Here is an 11905-nt window from a genome sequence, read left to right on the forward strand (position 1 = left end):
ATTATTCCTAGTTTAAAGTCCTAACAGCTCCTTCCACTGCAGTTGCCAGTGCTCCCACCCCAGACCTAGATAAGTGAACCCAATCCCTGGTATACATGTCATTTCTGCCATAGAAGAGGTCCCAGCTGTCAATGAATGTTACTGCATTTTCCTTACAGTATTTGTCCAGCCAGCAATTGACACCAATTGCCCTGGACAGTCATTCATTTCCAACTCCTCTCCTTGGCAAAATACCACATATGACAGGGCTCCCACCCTTCCTCCTAATTATTTCTATTGCTGACCTATACCTGCTAATCAGGTCCTCACTCCTATATCTGCCAACATCGTTGCCTCCAGCACTGAGACAGATAATAGGATTGCTCCCATTACCTCTCATGATGTCGTCCAGACGGCTAACAATATCCTCCAACCCAGATATATTTATCTAAGCTATTTTTAAAGCTACACAACATTTTAGCCTCTATAACTGTACTGGGGAGTTTGTTCCACTCATCCACAACTCTATTACCAAACCAGTGCTTTCCTATATCCTTCCTGAATCTGACTTTTTCCAGCTTGAAACCATTGCTGCGAGTCCTGTCTTGGCTAAATATTTTTAGTACAGTATTTACATATCCTTTATTTGTTCCTGTTTTCCATTCATACACCTCACTCATATCACCCTTAATTCTACACCTTTCCGGAGATTGCAGATTCAGGGCCCTCAGTCTATCCTCACAGAGAAGATTTCTGATACATGGGATCAACTTTGTCATCCTCCTTTGTACGTTTTCCAGGGCATTTAAATCCATTCTGTAATACGGTGACCGGAACTGTGCAGCATTTTCTAAATGAAGCCTAACCAAGGATATATAGAGTTGAAGAACAACCTAAGAACTCCTATTATTTATGCTTCTTGATATGAAGCCAAGGATTCTGTTCGCTTTATTGCCAACACTTATGCACTGTTTTCTTGGTTTTAGATTACTGCTAAAAAGAACTCCCAAATCCTTTTTACAATCAGTAATATTAATGCTTATTTTTCTGTCCACTGTTTAGAACTTTGCATTTGTCAATATTAAACTGCATCTACCACTTCTCCGACCACTGCATCAGTCTATTCAAATCTTGCTGGAGTGCTCCAGTATCATCTTCAGAATGAATTCGTCAGCCTATTTTGGTGTCATCGGCAAACTTGCTTATGTCGCTATTTATTCCCTCATCTATGTCGTTTATGTAGATCGTGAGCAACAAGCGGCCCAACACTGACCCTTGTGGAACACCGCTTGTGACGCTTCCCCACTCTGATTGCTCCCCATTTATGCAAACTCTGCTATTTATTTGGCAACCATGCCTCTATCCAGGAAATAATTTCTCCTCCTATTCCATGTGCCATAATTTTTCTCAATAATCTCTTATGTGGGAGCCTGTCTAAAGCCTTACTGAAGTCCATATACACAACATCATATTCATTACCATGATTTACCTCCTCAAATACCTTAGTGAAAAAAGTTAACAAATTCGTAAGGCAGGAACGCCCCTTTGTAAAACCATGCTGAGATTCGTTGATTAATTTATGCTTTTCAAGGTGGCTACGAACTGCCTCGGCAATTATTAATTCCATAAATTTTCCCACTATGGAAGTTAGGCTTATTGGTCTATAGATCCAAGCTAAGGACCTGTCACCTGCTTTGAAAATAGGTATCACATTTGCCATTTTCCACTTATCAGGCACTATGCCAGTTTGTAGTGATATGTTGAAAAGATTAGCCAAAGGTTTGCTAAGTTCCTCTTTACATTCCTTTAGAACCCTTGCATACAGTTCATCAGGGCCTGGGGATTTGTTAGGTTTTAATTTATCTATTTGCCTAAGGACCATGTCACTTGTGACCCTAATCGTGCATAGTTTATTATCGTCCTGTTCTTCATAATTTATTTTTTCTGGAATATCGCTAGTATCTTCCTGTGTAAAAACTGAGAAGAAGTATGTGTTAAAAATTCTACACATTTGCTTATCACTGACGGTGAGCCAACCTGAGTAACTTTTGAGTGGGCCTATCTTGTCCCTGATCTTACTTCTGTATACCTGAAAGAATCCTTTTGGGTTAGTCTTCGATTCCATTGCAACTTGAACCTCATAATCTCTCTTTATTTTTCTGTTTAACTGAATATATTGATTTCTTAAGTGCCCCTCTCCTCTTTTGATTCACTTATATATGTCTCTCTTTTGACCAGTGAGATGTTTTAATCTAAGGTTTATCCATTTAGGACCATTTTTGTTCGATTTGCATAAGTTGTCTCAGCAACTGGAAAACGTCATATCGGCAACCATCACCACCTACCTGACCCATTGTCAGGTCATTCCAGTTCAGTGCACCCAGGTAATTTTTCAGTCCTATGAAATCAGCCAAGCAGAAGTCAGGGACAGAGACTTGATTACCATCATTAGGGCAATTCCATTATATATTAAATCTGAGTAATTTGTGATCACTTTCCCAAAGCTCATTAGTAACCTTAAGATTATTTATCATTGATTCCCTGCTGGCAAGAACCAAGTCAAGCAGGTTATTTCCTCTAATTGATTCTGTCACAAACTCTTTTTAAAAACAATCCTGAATCGTGTTAAGAAAGTCACTTAAAGTCACTTAAATTTCCTGTCAAATTACTCCAGTCAGTTTTTCTAAAGTTAAAATCTCTCATTAGCACAACATTATCATATGTAGATGCCTTACAAATTTCGTCCCATAAAAGTTTACTGCACTACTTAACAAGATTTGGGGCCCTGTAAATCACACCCAAGATTAGTTTTTCATGGCCCTCGAGAAGCTGTAACCAAACAAATTTAGTGGCTTACGCTTTTAATTTTATATCCTCTCTAATACAATAATTTCATATGTCTCTGTCATATGAAATTATTGTATTAGAGAGGATATAAAATTATCATAATTATCATTATGTCAGGTAATGATATTATATACGTAAAGTATATAATATCATTACCTAATATGATATTACATACCTGTTGACTATGTCACCACCACCAGCGCTGATCGACACCATGCCTAACCCTTCTAGGGTAGGGTAGGTGCCTGAGCCCGAGCTTTTAGCTCATAAGACTGTCATTCCCATTTGCCCCCTTGGGGTGGGGATGGCAGACCAGAGAGGCCTAGCTTGTGGCTAGGCCTGGGGACAGTTGGTCCCAAAGATGAGGAGGTACTTGTGCCTCCTCCCATGGGAGACTTAGGTCTCAGACACTCCCTAAAGAGGGAGCCAAAGCCGGGCCACCACATGGAAAAGGCCCGGGCCGGGAGAATACCGGCTAATCTTTAACTAACTAACTAACTAACCACCAGCTCCAGGGAAGCACACCCTCTCTCTCACATTCTTGTTCCTATTACAGAAAGCACCAATCACAAGAATTTGCTTACCTCTATTAGCAGGGGAAGTAGTACCTTTACCTTCACTGACCACTGAAGTACGCTCATCCTGAAGAACAGAGGAGCGATTTCCTACCTTCAAATCTTCTCTCTTAACTTTCTTTATTTTGATGCTCCTCCCATTACTGGGAACCACTCGCCACTTGTAGCAGGTGATTTACTGCACCTCACTGCTGGTAGCCTGAAAAACTTTATGCCCCAACATGTTAGGGACACATCCAGAGAAAGAGTGAGTGATGTAGTGACCACATTGTCTTGAGTTTCAAATACTTAGTTGAGCTAACAGTGAAAAGTGAAGCAGCACAAGACAGGATGGAGGAGGGGGGGGGGGAAGCAAACTATGAAAAATGGAATTCACAGGCATGAGGCAGTTCTTAAATGAGATGCAGTGGGGGAGAGGACTATAAGGAAAGACAAATAAAATGATGGAACACGTGAAAACAAAATGCAAGGAGACAGAGAAGTTCATACCAAAGAGAAATAGAAAGAATGAGAAGGCCAGAGTGAGCCCATGGTTTATCTGAAGGTGTAGAGAGGCCAAAGCCAAGTATGGTAGAACATGGAAAATGTATAGAATGCAAAGACTCGGGAAAACAAGGAACTGAACTGAAGAGCCAGAAACGAAAATGCTTGGATAAAGAGAGAGTCCAGTGGCCATACAGGAATGACATAGCATCAAAATGCTTGGATAAAGAGAGAGCCCAGTGGCCATACAGGAATGACATAGCATCAAAATGCTTGGATAAAGAGAGAGCCCAGTGGCCATACAGGAATGACATAGTATCAAAATGCTTGGATAAAGAGAGAATCCAGTGGCCATACAGGAATGATATAACATCAAAATGTTTGGGTAAAGAGAGAGTCCAGTGGCCATACAAGAATGACATAGTATCAAAATGCCTGGACAAAGAGAGATCCCAGTGGCCATACAAGAATGACATAGCATCAAAATGCTTGGATAAAGAGAGAGCCCAGTGGCCATACAAGAATGACATAGTATCAAAATGCTTGGATATAAAAAGAGTCCAGTGGCCATACAGGAATGACATAGCATCAAAATGCTTGGATGAAGAGAGAGTCCAGTGGCCATACAGGAATGACATAGCATCAAAATGCTTGGATGAAGAGAGAGTCCTGTGGCCATACAAGAATGACATAGTATCAAAAAACATACCTGACCCTAAGTTATTATAGATTCACATCAGTAGGGAAACAAAATAAAAAACCTGTTAAGGAAGGGAGGAGGGAAGCTGACAAGGGGTGACCATGAAGAATGTGCTCAGCACAAGGTTCTGGGAGGTATTCACAGTGGAGACAGAAACTCTTCCAGCAAACCGAGGCGGTGGGGTACTATAGCAAGTACTACACGCTTCACACAACCGAGGATGAGGTGAAGAAGCTGCTATGAGAACTAAATAACTCGAAGGTGGTGAGCCCAGACAACATCTCTCCTTGGGTCCTGTGAGAGAGAACAGAGGCACTGTGTGTGCCACTAATATCAATCCTCAATAAATCTGCCTACCCAGTGCAACTGCCGGAGGTGTGAAAGACAGCAAGTGTAGTCTCAATTGTTAAGAAAGGAAACAGGCACGAAGCATAAAATTACAGACCAGTGTGTTACAGAAAACGCGATTCTAAAACCTTAGAGATCTCCAGTGAATACTAGAAAGGACTGCCCTTCTAGCATCCAGCCTGTTACTGGGTTTTCGTAACAATTAGTCAGTATCCTTGTCCAATTATCCATTAGAATTCAGTATGATTCAATAGTGCTTCAGGATTACAACTGGTAGGCTACTAACTAGAGAAATTAAAATTTAATAAATTTATTAAGTATTGTCTAGAGGTATATCAAATTAAATTAAATTAATCACAGTAATCAAAATAATAATCACTTCTCTCATATACAATAGTATTGTGCTGAAAGCACATATCACATTTATAATTCTTAAGTACCGTCTGGTAAATTAACATTTAATAATACAATATACAAATAAGTTTTTGTGTATGTATATAAGTGCTCTAAGTAGTTCACTATGTCTCAAGACTCGACTAGACTTAAACAAGTGACTGACAAAGTCCTCAAATAAACTAACTTCTTGACCAACTGGCAGTCAGAACAGTCTGCTTGAACAATAAAAAGAATGCTAAGCTCAATAGCAATATAACAAGCAACTGTGACACAGAATCAGGACAAGGAGATAATATAACGACACTAAGTAGGGACCATCTGCAGATCCTCCACAAAAGTCACAAAACTCCCATACTACTGAATCTAAGTTCAGCATAAGAAAATCCCCGACTGTGATAATACACAGATACCAGTACAAGTTAGGTCAGAAGCTACAGCTCAGGACCTGAGTTGTTCAGAGTGTCTATGCGACACACAACCTCAGTACAACGTCGAAAATCACTAAGTCTATACAATATTCTGTGAACAGAGTCTTACAGAACCTACAAGAAAGCTGGAGACGATCTTCCAACAAGGGCCTATAAGGGAGATTTAGGCACTTTGTCTGGAATACGTCCAACCACCCAGCGAGTCTAGACCAGACTGAATACTTCAGGCGAGGTGAGGACACCCCCCTCAATCATGTGATAACTCCGTGGACAGCTGCTGCCCAGCAACAGAAGCCGGCAGTCTAACGAGCAAAGAGCGATAATTACAGTAGTTAGACAATCAAGACTTGAACTGAGCACATAATATGTGTTACATCCTACCTAACAAAAGGAAACTAAGTCAAATCATAATATAAAGCAATACATTTACGATTTAGCTATTATCGCAAATATAAACAATATAAAATTATATGAAAAGGTAATAATTATATATATACATATTATATACATAATATACATAGCAGCCCATTCAAGGGTTGCAACACAGTGTCACTGACATTTATGTAAAGTCATTGAGAAAATTATCAGAAGAATAGTGGTGGAACACATAGAAAGGAATGGGCTCATATATGACAACCAGCACGGCTTCAAGGATGGGAAATCCTGTACCACAACCCTTCTGGAGTTTCACAACAAGGTATCAGATGTAAGACAAGAGAGAGAGATAAGAATGTTTAGACTGCAACTGTTTTGATTATTAGAAGGTTTTTGATACAGCATTTCACAGGAGACTGGTTCAGAGCAAGACGAGCAAGCAAGAATAGCACTGAAAGCATTACAGTAGGTCAGTAGGAGTGTAAAGGGAGCAAAATAAACACAACAGAAAAACTTTTGACTTGTATTATCCTTCACCAATTAAGAACACAAGTATTGCCACTATATGCACTATGTACAAAAATAGGTATTGGTGCACTCCACGGTAAGCAAGGCAGAATAGAAGCCACTAGAGAGCAGACCGTACTTCAACCAGCTCTAGAATGGGAATGACAAGGGCAGACAGGAGAGTGGTACCCACAACACCTCTGCAAATGCCAAAACCATCTTCTCATTGGCTGGAACCTGGGTACTGACTGAACGTCAGGGCCCCATCATCAGCCCTTAGTACCTGGTTCGCTGGTTGGGGGAGATAACCTTTAAATCAGAGTGTGTACATGCGCCGAATAAAGGTTACGAACAATTTGCATGCCACAGGAAGGAAACAACGAGTGTTGGTACGTGACGAGGTGTCAGAATGGGCGCATATATCGAGTGGGGTTGCACAAGGGTCGGTCCTAGGTTCGGTACTATTTCTTTTATATGTGAATGACATCACGGAAAAGATAGATTGATGTGGAAATAAGAATAATGTAAGAATGCTAGATAATCTGGACAGGCTGAGAGCCTGGTTCAACTAATTGCTAATGGAGTTTAACCCCACCAATTGCAAAATCATGAAGCTTGGGGAAGGACAAAGAAGACAACAATGGAGTGTAGGTTAGGGGGTAAAAAATGTTGCAACTCTCATACAAGGAAATGGATCTTCGGGTGAACATTATACCAAGCACATCACCTGAGGCTCACATCAGCCAAATAATCACTACAGGGGTGACTGGCAAATCTAAGAATAGTGTTTTGACATCTAAATAAGAAGTCATTCTCGACACTGTACACCGTGTGCATCAGGTCCTTATTGAAGAATACAGCATCAGTATGAAACCCACACCTTGTCAAACATGTCAAGAAACTGGCGTAAGTGAAAGTTTGCAACAAGACTAGTCTCAGATCTAAGAGGTATGTCAAACGAGGTTAGTTTAACCCTTTGAGGGTTTTGGTCGTACTAGTACGTTTTATGCGTAGGGGTTTTTGACGTACTAGTACTCATAAATTCTAGCGGCCTCAAATCTAGTGGGAGAAAGCTGGTAGGCCTTCATGTGAAAGAATGGGTCTATGTGGTCAGTGTGCACAGTCTAAAAAAAATCCTGCAGCACACAGTGCATAATGAGAAAAAAAAAACTTTGACCATTTTTTTTTAATAAATCAGCGACTTTGCAGTGTATTTTCGTATGGTATTTATTGTTGTATTCTAGTTTTCTTGGTCTCATTTTATAGAATGGAAGACATATTACAGAAATTGAGATGATTTTGACTGGTTTTACAATGAAAGGTGCCCTGAAATTGAGCTCAAAGTAGCAGAAATGTTCGATTTTTACCAAACTTCAAAAGTAAACAAATCGTGCCAAGCGTGCAATACACGTCAACTGGTGAGTCTAATATTCTTTTACAAGTGCACCAATAATATTTATACCATTTTTTACACTAATGCAGTAGTCTGCATAACAGTAAATCTTATATTTTTTGTGAGAATAAAAATTCAAAGTGGAAAGCAAAAGGATATAAGAGGGCCCTTGAGACGTGACTAATGACTAGAGGAAATGTCATTTTAGTGCCAGGAATGTCTTTCTTGTTTATTCTGGACCCTATTCGGAAATTGGCATCTTTTGAAATTTGTGTGAAATTGGCAAAATTGCTAAATTCTGACCACTGTACTGGATAGTTGAATTTATAAATGGGTGGTTTCTTGCACCCATTCGATAGAACAAATGGAGTTCTAGCGAAATATTCATGTTTTTTGTCGACTAGTACAGTGAAATTGGCCGAAAATGGGGCTCAAAGTGGGCAAAATCGCCGATGCGTAAATATCGCCGAGACCGCTAACTTTGCGAGAGCATAATTCCGTAAGTTTTCTATCAAATTTCAAACTTCTGGTGTCTTTATGATCGGGAAAAGATTCTCTATATTTTCATAAGAGAAAATAATTTTTTTTTTTTTTTAAATTTGGCCGACCCTGAGAACGAGTTTTGGAGAGGGCCTGTCGACCCTCAAAGGGTTAAGAATGATGAACCTGACGACACTGGAGGGCAGAAGAGATAGGGACGACATGATAATTACGTATAAAATGCTGATAGGAACTGGCGTGGTGGACATGGGCAGAATGTTTTAGAAATGGGACACAGCATCAGAGTGACACAACTAGAAATTAAAATATCAAATTAGTCACAAGGATGTTTGTAAGTATTTATTCAGCCTTAGAATTATCAGGAAATGGAACAATATGGAGAGCCAAGTAGTAGAAGCAGGATCTGTACATAGCTTCAAGAAGTGATATGATGAGGTTCTTCAAGCAGGGAAAGAGTGAACCTAGTGGCGTGCAGTGAAGAGGTGGGACCAGGAACTGTGACTCGCTCCTGCAACCACAAATTGCTGAGTACAAATAGGAGAGTAATTTTTTTTTCTCTCTCTCTCTCTCTCACACACAAACACAGAAACACACACACATACACCCATAGGAGCTGTGACTCGACCCCTGCAACCACAAATATTTGAGTACACACACGCACATATTGAGGCCCCTTGACTTGCTTCAGATTGACTGATATGAGATTATCGACCAAGGGTGGGAGTTCACAGTCGCTGCAGTACCTGACTTCTCTAAAATCACTCAGTGTGTTGAACTAAAAAGTTAATGGAAAATAAAATATTCATATGGATTGCAAGAATCTTCAGAGTACATTAAAACATTACTTATTTTCTGAATTATTTTTGGCATTTCTCAGACAGCAGTCATGAATAAATAATAGTTATATTTTATTTTCAAAAACTCTTAAATAGTGTACTATCGTCTTTCAATATAAACATACATATGTAGAAAAGCATCTGTGAACAAATAGTAAAATTCAAAACGCTTTCGTGATTTCTCACATTATCACTGAACTGTAAAAATAAAAGATCAACAGAAAGACATTTAAGGATGAGACTACACATCACTGTCAACTAACAACACTTGACTTGTTTATAATGATGTAGGAAGGCAGTCAAGGATCTGTCAAATCCATCTTATATTTTACCCAAGATTTTAACTTGTCTAATGTATCTTAATTTTTTCCCAGATTGTATTATATATAAATGAATCCAGTTTGAATAATTATAAAGCAATATTCACATTAATTTTATAAATATTTTTTTATGAAATTTGATTTTATTATATTTCTCTGGAACATGAACCTGTTTAATATATCTTTTTCGGTCTTTTGAAAATCAAGTGACTGGTTATAATATCTCACATGAATAAACAGATCATTAGGAACTTGTTCACTTCTAATGCTATATTTATGTTGCTGTATTCTTACTTCAAGACTTTTCCCAGTTTAACCATAATAAATTTTATTATTTTTAATGAGAAATCTTGTAGACACACCCCATCAGCATTTTTGTGGGAATTTTTTATCAAAAGTTGTTTTTGCTCTATGATAATTTAAAAATACAACTTTGATATTAAAATTTTTAAGTAGAGAAGGTATGTCAAGAAAGTTTTCATAGTAAGGGAGAACCAACATATTTTTAGTTGAATAATGTTGGTTCTCCTTTTTTGAATTGTAATAAGCATTTCTGACAATTTTAAAAGATTTCTCAATTAAGTGTTTTGGGTATTTTAGATCATTAGCTATTTCGTAAATGTTCAAAATGTGTTCATCTGTAAAATCTGGGCTTTAAATACTTAAAGTTCTCAAAAACACTGATGAGAATACAGAAAGTTTCCCTTTATCTTGATGTGAAGGACAAAAGTGTACATAACAACACTTATTTCTTGGTTTTCTAAAAATTTAAAATTTAAAATGTAAAATTATGGATATACTTAATAATTAAAATATCTAGAAAAGGCCAAAAGTTATTTCGTTCAAAGTAAACAGTAAAATTTATGAAATAAGCCAGACTATTTAATTAAACAAGGAAATTGTTTATATCCATATTCTTAGGCATTAGACATTAACAATTGGGAAGGATTTTGTTAAGCAATCTTGTTTCAAAATATTCCATGTACTAATTACTAAGAACAGGTGAGAGAGGGTTTCCCATTGCCATACCAAACTTCTGAGAGTAAAACTCATCATTAAACACAAACTATGCATCAACAATACTAAGTTTAATACGGTCAAAGATAATAGGTATGACAATGGCAAATAGTAATTACGAAGTTCTTCAGATAGGAAACTTAATAAATCATTAACTGGAACTTTTGTGAACAAAGAAGTAATATCATATCTAACTAAACTGTGATCATTGTAGTTAGTTATGGTGCTTAATTTATCTAATAAAACTATACTCTTTTTCACATTAAAGTTAGAATTTTTCCAACAAGTGAGCTGAAAATATCTACTAACCATTTAGATAATAATGTAGAAAACTGAAGCTGTGTAACTAATAATAAGTCTGACTGGATTAACTGGTTTGTGTGTTTTTATTAATCCAAACATTATACGGTAAAGATGGATTGGTGGTCATGAATTCTTTAATTAATTCATCTTTTCCTTTCAGTAGTCGTTTTATTGTTATATTAAAATTACTGTTAACAGAATCTAAGGATTCTTGATAAGTTTAGAATAAGTATCTGATTACCTTGGTAATCGATTTCTTTCAAAATTATTCTTGTATTTATTTATCTGCTTCAGTAATATGCAATATTTTATTACAAAAAAGTTTTTTGTAAGATTTGAAAAATCTTTGAGGGCAATTAGGAATAATTTGTTTGGTCATAGAGCTATAAACCGTCCCCTATTTATATTGATTTAATCATTAGATAAATCACAGGATATCTGTAAGTTACAAAATGCTTTTGCAATTTCTACACTATTAAGTTTTTGTAGAAGTTGCAAAACTTAGAACTCAACCGAAAGCAGTGGTTGCATTTTTACCTACTGATTTATTTCATAAGTTAATTACAAAGTTATTATTATCATGTTTTGTCCAATCACTGTTTTCAATTAAAATGTATAATTTTTTTTGTGCTTTGGTTTTGAGTTCATTATAGCAATGATCTAACATACCAACCCCGATGGACAAACATCCAACCAGGACTCCCAGTACCAACATTGACTTCCCTGATATTGCAGTAGGTGAAGAACATTTAACTTTACAGGATGCTGACTTGTATAAAACTGCAATGTCATTTCCACACGGCTCAGCAGGAGGTTTCACCGGTTTAAGGCCACAACACTTGAAACAAATGCTCAATCCAGCACTTGGTGAGGTTTCAGAGAGGCTGCTGTCTGAAC

General features: G+C 37.6%; 1 long non-coding RNA gene across 1 annotated transcript; it reads left to right on the forward strand.

Annotated features, from left to right (window-relative positions):
- The first annotated feature begins 3333 nt into the window (after positions 1 to 3333).
- Positions 3334 to 11081, forward strand: LOC138854079 (uncharacterized). Its single transcript, XR_011393281.1, has 2 exons — positions 3334 to 7604; positions 8681 to 11081. It is a non-coding gene; the product is annotated as an uncharacterized lncRNA (long non-coding RNA).
- The last annotated feature ends 824 nt before the right edge of the window (positions 11082 to 11905 follow it).

The sequence above is a fragment of the Cherax quadricarinatus genome, chromosome 48 (genome assembly GCF_038502225.1).
Source record: "Cherax quadricarinatus isolate ZL_2023a chromosome 48, ASM3850222v1, whole genome shotgun sequence".
Lineage (NCBI taxonomy): Eukaryota > Metazoa > Arthropoda > Malacostraca > Decapoda > Parastacidae > Cherax > Cherax quadricarinatus.